General features: G+C 38.3%; 2 protein-coding genes across 3 annotated transcripts in view; both read right to left on the bottom strand.

Moving 5' to 3' along the window:
* LOC134289693 (uncharacterized) overlaps positions 1-8,341 on the bottom strand; it is a 34,139-nt gene extending 25,798 nt beyond the window's left edge. The window contains exon 1 of the mRNA XM_062855970.1: positions 4,565-8,341. The gene's annotated coding sequence lies outside the window, so the exon portion shown is untranslated. The remainder of the gene's footprint in view (positions 1-4,564) is intronic.
* LOC134289694 (uncharacterized) overlaps positions 1-15,138 on the bottom strand; it is a 98,740-nt gene that overhangs the window by 81,103 nt on the left and 2,499 nt on the right. The gene's annotated exons all lie outside the window — the stretch shown is intronic.

Here is a 15,138-nt window from a genome sequence, read left to right on the forward strand (position 1 = left end):
TAAAGGTTTAATTTTCCATCATTTCTCAATCCCTGAACATGATTACCATCTTGAACTGAGGTTTTCAAGCTCAGTGTCCAATCAAGCACCAAATTACAGAGAATTTTCAATCATTGATTCCATTATTCATTTCTACAGATTCCGTTTTCCATTATTTCTCAACCTCTGAACATGATTACTATCTTGAACTGAGGTTTCCAAGCTCAGTGTCCAATCAAGCACCAAATCACAGAGAGTTTCCAATCATTAATTCCATTATTCATATCTAAAGGTTTAATTTTCCATCATTTCTCAATCCCTGAACATGATTACCATCTTGAACTGAGGTTTTCAAGCTCAGTGTCCAATCAAGCACCAAATTACAGAGAATTTTCAATCATTGATTCCATTATTCATTTCTAAAGATTCCGTTTTTCATTATTTCTCAACCTCTGAACATGATTACTATCTTGAACTGAGGTTTCCAAGCTCAGTGTCCAATCAAGCACCAAATCACAGAGAGTTTCCAATCATTAATTCCATTATTCATATCTAAAGGTTTAATTTTCCATCATTTCTCAATCCCTGAACATGATTACTATCTTGAACTGAGGTTTCCAAGCTCAGTGTCCAATCAAGCATCAAATTACAGAGAATTTTCAATCATTGATTCCATTATTCATTTCTACAGATTCCGTTTTCCATTATTTCTCAACCCCTGAACATGATTACTATCTTGAACTGAGGTTTTCAAGCTCACTGTGTCCAATCAAGCGCCAAATCACAGAGAATTTTCAATCATTAATTCCATTATTCATATCTAAAGGTTTAATTTTCCATCATTTCTCAATCCCTGAACATGATTACCATCTTGAACTGAGGTTTTCAAGCTCAGTGTCCAATCAAGCACCAAATTACAGAGAATTTTCAATCATTGATTCCATTATTCATTTCTAAAGATTCCGTTTTTCATTATTTCTCAACCCCTGAACATGATTACTATCTTGAACTGAGGTTTCCAAGCTCACTGTGTCCAATCAAGCGCCAAATCACAGAGAATTTTCAATCATTAATTCCATTATTCATATCTAAAGGTTTAATTTTCCATCATTTCTCAATCCCTGAACATGATTACCATCTTGAACTGAGGTTTTCAAGCTCAGTGTCCAATCAAGCACCAAATTACAGAGAATTTTCAATCATTGATTCCATTATTCATTTCTAAAGATTCCGTTTTTCATTATTTCTCAACCTCTGAACATGATTACTATCTTGAACTGAGGTTTCCAAGCTCAGTGTCCAATCAAGCACCAAATCACAGAGAGTTTCCAATCATTAATTCCATTATTCATATCTAAAGGTTTAATTTTCCATCATTTCTCAATCCCTGAACATAATTACTATCTTGAACTGAGGTTTCCAAGCTCAGTGTCCAATCAAGCACCAAATTACAGAGAATTTTCAATCATTGATTCCATTATTCATTTCTACAGATTCCGTTTTCCATTATTTCTCAACCCCTGAACATGATTACTATCTTGAACTGAGGTTTTCAAGCTCAGTATCCAATCAAGCACCAAATTACAGAGAATTCCCAATCCTTGATTCCATTATTCATTTCTGAAGATTCCGTTTCCATCATTTCTCAACCCCTGAACATGATTACTATCTTGAACTGAGGTTTCCAAGCTCACTGTGTCCAATCAAGCGCCAAATCACAGAGAATTTTCAATCATTGATTCCATTCTTCATTTCTAAAGATTCCGTTTTCCATTATTTCTCAACCCCTGAACATGATTACCATCTTGAACTGAGGTTTTCAAGATCAGTGTCCAATCAAGCAACAAATCACAGAAAATTTTCAATCATTGATTCCATTCTTCATTTCTAAAGATTCCGTTTTCCATAATTTCTCAACCCCAGAACATGATTACTATCTTGAACTGAGGTTTCCAAGCTCAGTGTCCAATCAAGCACCAAATTACAGAGAATTTTCAATTAATAATTCCATTATTCATTTCTAAAGATTCCGTTTTCCATTATTTCTCAACCCCTGAACATGATTACTATCTTGAACTGAGGTTTCCAAGCTCAGTGTCCAATCAAGCACCAAATCACAGAGAGTTTCCAATCATTAATTCCATTATTCATATCTAAAGGTTTAATTTTCCATCATTTCTCAATCCCTGAACATGATTACTATCTTGAACTGAGGTTTCCAAGCTCAGTGTCCAATCAAGCACCAAATTACAGAGAATTTTCAATCCTTGATTCCATTATTCATTTCTAAAGATTCCGTTTTCCATCATTTCTCAATCCCTGAACATGCTTACTATCTTGAACTGAGGTTTCCAAGCTCAATGTCCAGTCAAGCACCAAATCACAGAGAATTTTCAACCATTGATTCCATTATTCATTTCTAAAGGTTTAATTTTCCATTATTTCTCAATCCCTGAACATGATTACTATCTTGAACTGAGGTTTCCAAGCTCAATGTCCAATCAAGCAACAAATCACAGAAAATTTTCAATCATTGATTCCATTCTTCATTTCTAAAGATTCCGTTTTCCATAATTTCTCAACCCCTGAACATGATTACTATCTTGAACTGAGGTTTCCAAGCTCAGTGTCCAATCAAGCACCAAATCACAGAGAGTTTCCAATCATTAATTCCATTATTCATATCTAAAGGTTTAATTTTCCATCATTTCTCAATCCCTGAACATGATTACTATCTTGAACTGAGGTTTCCACGCTCAGTGTCCAATCGAGGACCAAATCACAGAGAATTTTCAATCATTGATTCCATTATTCATTTCTAAAAATTCCGTTTTCCATCATTTCTCAACCCCTGAACATGATTACTATCTTGAACTGAGGTTTCCAAGCTCAATGTCCAATCAAGCATGAAATCACAGAGAATTTCCAATCATTAATTCCATTATTCATATCTAAAGGTTTAATTTTCCATCATTTCTCAATCCCTGAACATTACTATCTTGAACTGAGGTTTCCAAGCTCAGTGTCCAGTAAAGCACCGAATTACAGAGAATTTTCAATCATTGATTCCAATATTCATTTCTAAAGATTTAATTTCCATCATTTCTCAATCCCTGAACATGAGTGCCATCTTTCAGGCACATTTCATGCCATCTTTCAGACACGTCTCATGTCGCAGAAAATTTTCAATCATTGATTTTATTATTCATTACTTAAGGTTTAATTTTCCATCATTTTTCAATCCCTGAACATGATTACTATCTTGAACTGAGGTTTTCAAGCTCACTGTGTCCAATCAAGCACCAAATCACAGAGAATTTCAAACGTTGCATTTATAATTCTTTTCGTATGATTTTGTTTGTCATCATTCCTCCATCTTTGATTTCAAAGTACTATTTATCAAGCAACGAATCACATAGAATTTTCAAACATTGCATTTATAATTATTTTCTTTGACTTGGTTGAAAGCTTAATAAAATCAGCTTCGAATCTTATTGAAACTCGTACAGCAAACTTTGTTCACACATTTCTCAGTTAAATTAGCAACTGCTAATTTAGTTTTCTCAGTAGCTTCGAGCTGATATTCAGAAAATGTGTATTTGAAATTTAAAGGCTGTGAATCCCAATAGAAGTCGTGGCCATTGAAATGCATAAATGCTATAGCATAGATGAAAAAAAAAAAAAAAACAACTCACAGATTTAAAACAGTATTGTAAATTATGTGTTTTATACATTAACATCGATGAATAAGAAAATATGCAATTGAGCTGTGCGAAATTTATTTTTCGCCTACTTAGGTATGTTGCAACTTGGTTCGGATGAGTGCATATTGTACTTCTTAATTGTTTAATGATGCGCATTATCAATAATCATTTCAAATTTACTTCGCTTCTACAATTTCGCATGTGTCTAATCTCGCGATTTCGATTTGAGGCTTTGATCATAGAAAAATTATCAACACATTCGAATGGTTTAGAAGCCAATTCTGTGTTTACAAAACAGCGCACTTTTATGCATAGATTGGTTCATATTTTGGTTTAAACACACACACACAGAATAATATTTTAACCCAGCAAATATGTGAAAAAAAAAGTTTGGCCAAACAATTGTAAGTTTTGTTTACCGCGATCAAACAAAAACTCATTACGCACTCAGCACTATCGCTGGTGGACGCATTTCAAGTAATTCCCCGGAAGACCGATGGTATTGAGTCAAAACAACTTAACAAACGGAACTTGTAGCTCCGTGCGCAGAAACTGTCCAATCAGTACATAAAGCTGTTGTAGGTAAACATAACCGTTCTTCCAATTAGAAAAATATACCTTACCTTACCTCGGCACATCATATTCGCGACTACGAAGGTTGATGAGCCGGGAAACACTCTTTCTCCCTGCGGGGTTTCTCATGGGAGTATGAATGAAAAAAAAGCAAAAAATCTTTCCTCCTTCACTTTCTCACAGAAAACCGCAAACAAAATCATCACCTTCGTAGTCCCCAATAGCGTTAACCAATCCGTTCAGATCAATACTTATCTCCGCTGCAATTCGGAGCGACGCCTTTCCAATGAAGCCAACCCAACACTTACCACATTTTCGATTTTTTTCGTTTTGTTTGCTGCACCATACAAAGCACACTTAAATCCTACCGGCTGTGCCATTGTAGGAATTCTTCTCGTCTAATCAACATAAACGCACTTTTTTAAATTCTCATTATTTTTTTTTATTTCGCATACCAGCGGAGCTTCGCAACAACTGTTCAACACAACATCTCACACAAAACTGACTCATTCAACGTCTTGTTCATTCTCGCTCCCTTGTTGTCGTCATCGTCGTTCTTCTCGTCATTCAAGCACCCGGATGCCACACACACCAGCGCACCAAACCGAAGCATGTTCCCGTTATCGAATTCGTTCACAGCATGCTAGCGCGGCTTGATTCCGCTCTCCCGTTGTTTGCCGTAAATGTAAACACTGATGCAAATCCTGTAGCTTTTTCTACTTGAATTGTTATTGAAGTATTTCCAACAAATTAATTTATAAAGCATCTAATCTTGTACCAAATAATTCATTTTATCTATCTATCTTCCTACAGGATCCACCGCTCGGAATTCGCGTTCTCCAGTTTTGGGCCAGCGTATCTCCTGGATAGCGGCCACATTAACGCCGACATTACGCAGTTCACGAGCCAGGAGCCCAACACGTGCGGGTTCATTCAAAGTTCTCACGTTCCAAGATCCGACTTTCCAATCGTTGTCCTTTATTCGTTGCCGGGTCTGTTGCCGTTGAATCAATCCGTTTACTCTACTATTGCTTTTCTGGGTGTTTGAAGGTTTTCAGCAGGCTACCTTACCGGGGCCGCGCTGCCTACATTGCGTTGAAGGGGCTGCCTTCTTAGGTATAGCTGACGCAATACAGCATTTCATACTCAGCCGCTGGATGCCAGAACAGACGCTGTTTGAGCCGCACCTCCTTGGTGAACAGACGCTCGGATCGTACCTCCTCAATCTAGCTGAAGTCAGAAGGACAACAGTGCCCAGGCTGCACTACCAGCTAAGCACACAACTCTTAGCTGGCGGTCTTTGTCATCGTTTGACCCGTGGAAGCATGAGGTAGGAACTTGTGAGGACCAGAGCTATGTTGGATGCTCTCCTTATCGACTCACCGTTTTGCAGCCCATGGAATTGTATTTTTCTAAAAAAAAACTTATCATGGATATTCATATCACCAAATATCCTACAAGGAATGTATCTTCAAAAACTAAGCAAAATATCTCAGAAGCAATCTTATGTGCTATTTCTGCGGTTTTTGTAGCACATGAGAAACGATCTATCTATGATCTTGAAATAAGTATACCATCAGGAACTCTTTTTAGAACCTGTTGATGATGCCAAAGGAAACTTCTTGCGGTCACATAAGTTGGTCAGAAAACCAAGAGGAAAATTACCTAATCTTGTCAGAAATATGCTAAGTTGTGAAAATGAAGCATTCAAGGTTTTGCCTTTCTCGTACACTAAGTGTACTGGAAAGGCTATATGTTCACTCCAAAAATGACTTTTTGATAGAAGGCCCGGAGGGTCAAATCACATATACCAATCGACTCAGCTCGACGAATTGAGGTGATGTCTGTGTGTGTGTATGTGTGTGTATGTGTGTGTACAAAAAAACTCACATCACTTTTTGGCAGTAAACCTCATCCGATTTCAATGACCGGCGGTTCATTCGACGCGGAATCTGGTCCCATTATTTCCTATTGAAAATGGTTCGGATCGGTTCAGCCGTTTCGGAGATATGACCATTTAGGTGTTCCGGAACGGTACCCCAGGAAGGGACCAGATATGAAAATGCATCAAACCCATGCATGCGACACATCAAACCACGGCATTTTCGATAACTTGATGAGCGGTAAGCAGAAAAATAGTCTAAGACCATATCTGAACCGGTAGTGTTCCCGAACCGGTTCTGGGCGTCCCGCTGGAAGTGGCCAAATATACAATTGTACCAAACCTATGCAAGCGACACATCAAACCACGGCATTTTCGATGACCTTTTGGACAATGAGCAGGAAAATCATCTCAGACCATATCTGAACCGATAGTGTTCCGGAACCGGTTCTAGGCGTTCCACTGGAAGTGGTCAAATATACAATTGAACCAAACCCATGCATGCGACACATCAAACCACGGCATTTTCGATGACCTGATGGACAATGAACAGGAAAACCATCTCAGACCATATCTGAACCGGTAGTGTTCCGGAACCGATTCTAGTCGTCCCGCTGGAAGTGGCCAAATATACAACTGAACCAAACCCATGCATGCGGCACATCAAACCACGGCATTTTCGATGACCTGATGGATAATGAGCAGCAAAATCATCTCAGACCATATCTGAACCGGTAGTGTTCCGAAACCGGTTCTAGTCGTCCCGCTGGAGTTGGCCAAATATACAAGTGGACCAAACCCATGCATGCGACCATATCTGAACCGGTAGTGTTCCGGAACCGGTTCCGGGTGTTCCGCCGGAAGTGGCAAATATCAAAGTGAACCAAACCCATGCATGAGACACATCAAACCACGACATTTTTGATAACCTGATGAGCGGTAAACAGGAAAATAGTCTCAGATCATATCTGAACCAGTAGTGTTCCGGAACCGGTTTTAGGCGTCCCGCTGGAAGTGGCCAAATATACAATTGAACCAAACCTATGCATGCGGCAAATCAAACCACGGCATTTTCGATGACCTGATGGATAATGAGCAGGAAAATCATCTAAGACCATATCTGAACCGGTAGTGTTCCGGAACCGGTTCTAGGCGACCCGCTGGAAGTGGCCAAATATACAATTGAACCAAACCCTTGCATGCGGCACATCAAACCACGGCATTTTCGATTACCTGATGGATAATGAGCAGGAAAACCATCTCAGACCATATCTGAACCAGTAGTGTTCCGGAACCCGTTCCGGCCGAAGTGGTTAAATCTGAAAGAGAAACAAACCCGTACATGCGTCACATCAAATAGCGGCTTTTTAGATTACCTAATGAACGGCCAGCAAGTGTTTCGGAATCGGTTTTGAGTGGCCGGAAGAGGTCAAATGTAAAAGTAAACCAAATCCAGGCATGTGACACATCAAATCGTGGCTTTTGCGATAACCTGATGAACAGTTAGCTAAAAAAAAGCCTTACGTCACACTAAAGACAACTGGTAGTGTTCCGAAATTGGTTCCGAGAGTCCCGTCGAAATTGTCAAACCCTGCATGTGACACCTTCAATTTGCAGGTTTTTGGTTAACCGATGAGCAGTTAACAAGACAATAATGTTAGACCATATTTGGTTCAGCCGGTAGTTACCCGGAATCAGATCCGGGTAGTAAAATGTAAAATTTAACCAAACCCATGGATGCGGTACATCAAATCACGACCAGTCTTGTAAACATTCGACACTTTTTACTATGTACCTTCATTTCGTTGCCGCAGGCGTACACACTAAGATTCTGATTTTCCAGCTCAGTAAAATTTTCGCTGAGTTCTGTAATTTTTTCATCTTTTTACTGAGTTTTCAACAGCAGATTTAACTCGGTACACTCGGTAATCAATATTTACCGTTCATCAGTAACGATATTAACCGTTCATCTGTAATTTTTGACAGTTCATTTGCAGAACTCGTTAACTTATTTACAGAGTATTCAGCAAAAGGGATAACCGAGCGTACCGAGTTAAATCTGCTGTTGAGAACTCAGTAAAAAGATGGGGAAAATACCGAGCTGATCTTAATGTGTAGAGCAAGCATGGGAAAACTCATTCGCTCACCCGAATGCAGGCGATGCAAACTAACAAAAAGAACGCCAACAACCCAATAGGGTCTGGGACCATTTGGGCAGGTGGACCTGTTTTGGGCACTTGCTGCTATAACTCAGTCAATTTCAATTCGATTGACTTGAATATTTGAACAGTAACAGATGCGGCACGTATCTGATCGTGTCCCAAATATCAAGTCAATCGGTTCAATATTGACTGAGTTATAGCAGCAAGTGCCCAAAATAGGTCCTCCTGCCCAAATGGTCCCAGACCCTACTGAGTGAGAGCACTGCGCACTAAGAACGAACGCAGCACGAACGGCTCGCCACCGACGCCAACGAAACGAATCAGGAGAGAAACAAATAGAGAGCGAAATGTATCAGCTTGCATCGGTGTATACGAAAAGAACGTTCGCTCTCTCAACTACCGAGTGGCATTCAGCTGATTGAATCAAAACGCGCTCACTGATTCAATTCCCAGTACTGGAATGCTTCCACTGAACGCTAAATGAACGTTCCAAAACGAATGCTCTCGCACCCGACTCAGAACTTCAATATTGGTTCGTTCGCCTTCGGCACTCAGATTCGGTAGCGATTCATTCGGCCGCCGTTGCTTGCGTCGCCCGGTGCTCGGCGATTAGAAAGAATGGGCAATGAAAGTGGAAAGATTTTGCTTGGCTGGGGGAGAAGCACACTCGCATCAGATTGTGCGTGCACCCTAAAATGAAACAACACAGGCTTGTGTACAATGTACACAGGCTTGTGTACAATGTACACAGATTTGTGTACTACTAGATCAGCCTCCACCCCTGTGTCAAATGTACACAGTCACTATTCTGGCTCTAGCGCTGGTATGGGAGCAAAGTTCATAACTAATTTTCTCTGAACGATGACATGCATTATCAGGAATCGATCAGTGCAAAAATAATTGTTAATTTTGTTTTCATGCCAGCGCTGGAGCCGGAAAAGTATCTGTGTATATTTGACACAGCGGTGAGGCTGATCTAGTAGTACACAAATCTGTGTAACTTCTGTAACCGTGTGGATGTGAGTGAGGGATACGCAATAAATTAATGATTTTTTCCCATCCTTGGTGTAGAGACGAACCAGCCAAGGGCTGAAAGTCTTTTTGATAAAGACAAATCAATCAATCAATCGTTGCCGCAGTCGGGTGTCAGTCGGCTTTGTTACATTCGTGCGCTATCGTTACCTCTTACCTACACACAACACGAGCAGTAGAACGAAGATCAATAAACATAAGAAAGGGTCAAATCAATGTCATCTGACCAGTGCTGCAATTTTTCGACAGGCCTTTATGATAGCGATATTTTGCTTTTTTCATTTTCTCCGTTTTGGTTTTCCTGTCAAAGTTGCTTTCCGATCAGCAACACGGGAGCGAAATGAAATAGGTACTCACACTCGCGCGCAGCGTGCTGAAAGCGAGAGCTGACAGGGCTAAATTTCCATTCAATTTTGTGTAGTTGAGTGTTTTCACCCGTGCTTACGTATAGGGCACTCACTCTCACAAGCCACCGCTTGAGACGAATGGCCTTTCAGCATGAGTAGTGTGTGGATGATTGGGAATTGATCTTGTTGGGTCGCTCACGAATGGAGCTCTCGGACTCTGTCAGTTCTCACATCGAGGAACTGAAAACGACCGCCGCAGTCATTCATTTTCGGCTGAAAAACATGCACTGAGACTGATATTTTGCAGGACTGTCATCTGACACGATGAAATGTATCTAATTCTAGCTTTACGCATAGATTTTCAGCCAATTGCGATTATGAATGATAACACTAGTTTACAGCATTTTTGAACTCGGTAAGCTGATAATCATTTTTGGTGTAGAATCATGCCCTGAGTTCGAAAACGCGAAGGAAAAAAATTACAGTAGAGCGGAATTTTTTTCGACTTTCCATACAAGGTTGATGATTTGAAATCGATTTTTGTTCTATTTTTAAGCAAAGTCGCTCACTTCAAACATCTCATTCTCCGTAATCAATGCTCCGATTGAGCTGAAAATTTTACTGTAACTCGCCTACATATGATATGCCAAATAAACGTCGAGAAAGAATTTTTAAGTTGGTTTTTTCTTATTGAAAAAAATACATTTCTTCAAAAAAATTTGGGAATTTTGCTAAAATTTAAGAAGATTGTCCCTAAAACTCGCCAATATCTTGAATTTCAACAATCTGACGCAAAACCTGCATTCAGATGATCGAATGGTATTGTATTCAGCTTTCAATTTATGGAAAAAGATTTAAAATTGGTTGAACAAAACGCAATATATTTGAATTTTAGTAAATTACATATTTTGAAAAGTTACGAAACTCGATATTGAGCTAAAACTCAAAAACTGTTCTACTTTAAATTTTTTGAAGGTCGGTTTCGAAATCAGCACTAAATTGTACTTCAAAAATGTTGGTCGTTGACAGAAGTTCACGACTTTCGTTTTATTTTGTAAACTTGTGTAATATTAGTTTATTTTTGCATGTTGCATTGAATATGACACACAGATGGGCAACATAGCTCTTATTATGGAAGAAGACAGGAATAACAAAAGCCGAACCGTCTCCCGAAGCCGCTATCGTGGTGAAGTGCATTCGTTTGACATTTTTGTTTCGAACAGTAGTTTGATTGCTTGTGTTGCGAATGTCGGACACAAAGGAGGCCGAATATCGACGAAAAGGTTCAAATGACTGTGATCTCTAACAAGACAGATCACGACTTATCGTCAACCTGATGGAAAAATAGGGTCAGACCACATTAGATTCCCGGTAGTGTTGCAGGTTCAGCTGTGGCTTCGAAAGTGGTTAGAAGTAAAAGTGAAGCAAACCCATTCATGCGATATATCGAATAGCGGTGATTAGGTAAAGGTGAATAATTAGCAATAAAATATTCTCAGACCATAATTGGGACAACCGGTAGTGTCATGGTCCATGACTTATGGAATCAGATCCGGCTATCCCACCGGAAATTACCAAATATAAAAATGAATGAAACCCATACATACGACACATCAGATCGCAGATTTTTTGATAATCTAATGAACGATTAGCAAGAAAATAGCCTTAGATCACATTAGAGACTAGCTGTTGTGTAGCAGAACCAACGTTCATGTGAAAAATTAAATCGTGGCTTTATTTAATGGCCTGATAAACATTAGGTATGAACAACAGTGACGAATAGGTCTAAGTTCTCATATATGAGAATAAAATTTAGACAAAACTAAAGCGATCTCATCAAATCGTACCATTTCAGATTCCTAAGGTGTAAATTTTGAAAGGATATTTTAAAGCACGAGAAAGGCACCATCACCGCTAGGTGGATTAATTAGGGTTTTTTTTTACAGAATTTGCCATCATAGAGCACTTCAGAATTTTAGTAATTGTCTCTGAATAACGTTTATCAAAAACTAAATCTGTAATCAGCCAAGGGGCTTACCACTGATTTGAGAGGAAAATCACTATGAATCTGCTCAGGATTTTTCTCAGCATTCTGAAGAATCTTGCCCACAAACTTTTCAGAAATATCCACAGAAAAAAATATTGCATGGTCGAACAACTATGTCATACGTAATGAAAACAAAATGCAAGTCAATGTCGTAATCACATCAGTGTGAGATATATTTCCATCTGAGCGAAAGTTTCTTTGTACAATTCTAGACAATGACAAACAGGTGCACCACACCACGTATAATTTTATTTCCAAAAAGTGCACGTCGAGCCAAAAGGTTTGAAAACCCCTGCTTTGGAGTGGTTCTAAAGGTATCTTGGGAGAAAAAAACCCGATTCTTTTTTTTTTGCAAGGGTCGGGTTTTTGCTGTTCAGTCAATTTTGAACCAATTCTCATAAAACTCTGTACACGTGTATATGTAGTATCAAGTCAATCTGATCAAAATTGACTAAGTTATAGCAAAAAAACACGGCCAGTACAAAAATCATATGCATCAGCTGGACTCCTACGAGGAATTCCAGAAACAATCTATGGAAGGTTGCATAAAGGAACCACTGGCGATATTCCTAAAGGAATCATTGATGAAATCCCACGAAGGATCAATCCTTGGAGCACCCTAGTATGCCTTCAAGTCAATTCAATTGGATTGGATTCAATTTGTTTATTTATTGTATGAATTCTTGGAGACACTTCTGAAGAAATTCATGAAACAATGTTCATAGGATCTCTTATAGAATTATTGAAACACTCTATGATGATCCTCGGAATTGAACGAAAGCTTCAGGAACTTTCGGAGAAATAATTAGAGAAATGTCTCGCAGAAATAAAGGAGGATTGTCTGAAGGAATTTTGGAAGGAATTCTTGTAGAAATTCCAAAAGGGTTCCTTGGAGAATTACCCAGAGATATACGTAAAATAACTTCTGAAGGATTTTTTGCAGAAATTTCTGATGCAATGCCTAAAAAGGAGTCCTTGCCAGAATTTTTGGAAAAAAAAAAATCCATAGAACATTTGCTGTTTGTTGTTGAATCATCGTCCTGAAGGAGCTCTTAAAGGCTACAAATAAATTATTGAAGAACTCCCTGATGGATTCCGTGCAGAATTTTTTAAAGAATTTTTAAAGAATTTTAAAGAGGAAACTTGTGAAACCCCAGGCGAAAATTTTCTGAATTAATTCGTGGAGGAACTCCTAGTAGAATTGGAGATGAAATTATTGGAGGACTTACCGTAGAAATTCGTGAACAAATCGTTGGAAGACTTCTTTATAGGAATTTCTGATGAATCCCTTAGATCCTTGCTCGAGTAATATCTGGAGGAACTCCAAACGTAACTCTTGCCTGAAGAAACTTCAATAGAGATCTCTTTTCGGACTTTTTGGAAAACACCAGAATGTTTACCTGGAGGATCGTCAGTAAGAATTTAAATGGTAACCGTAGAGAAAACTCTCAGAAAGAAATGGAGGAATCCCAAGTAATATTCTCAAAAATGTTTATTTGTGATACATTTTTTTTATAAATGTAAAAAGGTCATTTATAAAAAAAAATATCACAAATTTTGGTATAATGAAAACATGCTTTCAAATATAACAAACGCTTATACAGGTATTAACATTTTTGATTTGATATGGTTTTGTTAGATTTTAATTATGCCTTCCCGTACCCTAATACTACGAACCACAGCGTCAAGATTTCATATTTAAAATAATTCCACATTTTCATTTTTTTTTTATCAGTTAAGTAGCCGTTCGAATGCTGCAATATGTTTACGGATCACTAACGAATGAAATTCGATTAAGGAGCATCAATTTAGTTCGTCACGCCCCACCCCCCTCGTACGGATTTTTCCTATAATTAATACAATGACTGTTACAGTTTTGCAACCCCCCTCCCCTTTATAAGCGTGACGTACTTTATGGATCACCCCTAACTGCAACAACTGACAGATGTCAAAGAACTGCCAGTGGCTACATAATGCAGGCAATGTGCATTCGTAAAACATCAAACTTCAACAAAAGTGTATATGAAAATCACATACATTTTTTGTTTTTGAGAATGTACGGTACTGACGCTCGCCTTGGATGCTTGAAGAGTTTGCTGAAAAAATATTTCTGGAGCAATTCCAGAAGTAATCCTTGGAGAAATGCCTGAAAGAATCTTTGGATAAATTCGAGAACAAAATCTTACAGGAAGAAGACCTTCGTTGGAGAAGTTTCTGCAGAAATCCATTGAGAACTCTTTGAAAGCTAAAATTTTGACGAATTCTTGAGGGAATTCTGTTAAATTCCTAGGAATAATACTGGGATGTATTCCTGAAGAATTCTATGTCGGTTATGGTTGAGGAATCACTGGAGATATTGATAAATGAAGCATTGGAGAAATTCCTGAAAGCTTTCCCGAAGCAACTGTTGGATTAATTGTTGTAAGAATCCTTGGAATAACTTCTGATAAGTTGGTGGAATTCTTAAAGCAATGTTTGCAGCATTTCCAAAAGATTTCTTGGAGGACTCTCTCAGGAAATTCCAAAAGCGTTTCTTGGGTAATTACCCAAAATAATACGTGATAGAATTTGTGAGATACTAGAATTTGTGAAATTCCTGGACGAATCGTTGGCAAGAATTCTAAAAAATCCTCCCAACATTTGTTATAGGAATCATTGTCTTGACGAAATTCTTAGAGAAAAGTAGAAAAATTTGAGTACTTACTGAAGGAGTTCCTGTAAATTTGTTTAAAGAGTTCATTTCCTCTTCAGGAAGTACAAGCATAATTCCTGGAGGAATTCTTGACGGTATCATTGATCAATTTTCTGAAAGAATCCTTGAAGAAATTTTTGATAAAACTGCAGATGAAAGTCTTGGAGGACTTCCTGAAGAAATCTTTGGAAGACTTCTTTGTAGGAATTTCTGAGGAATTCAACCCTTGGATTCTTGCTGTTATATCTGGAGGAACTCTAAGCGTAACTCCTGTTCTCTTTTCGGATTTTTGAGTAACTACCAGAATGTTTAGCTGGAGGATCGTCAATAAGAATCTAAGTAGTATAATCTTAAAAGAAATTCTCAGAAAGATCATGGAAGAGCCCCATGTACCTAATATCCCAAAAAATGATCATTTGTGATATATTGTATTTAAAAAAACTGAGATACATTACATATGAAGATAATCAACATACATTTTAATTCTGGTAATGAAAACATGCTTTCAAATATAACAAGCATTTTTACCGTTGATATAGATTTGATACATTTTTGTTGTGCCTTTCCGGTAGGGTACGATACTACGAACCCCTGAACTATTTTTTTTTTCATCAGTACAGTAGCCGTTCTATAATTGCAATATGTGTATGTTTAACTAACGAATGAAATTCGACAACTACAACTGCTGACAGACATCAAAGAACTGTCATCGTTAGGATA

This window comes from Aedes albopictus, chromosome 3, assembly GCF_035046485.1.
Source record: "Aedes albopictus strain Foshan chromosome 3, AalbF5, whole genome shotgun sequence".
NCBI classification, from domain to species: Eukaryota; Metazoa; Arthropoda; class Insecta; order Diptera; family Culicidae; genus Aedes; species Aedes albopictus.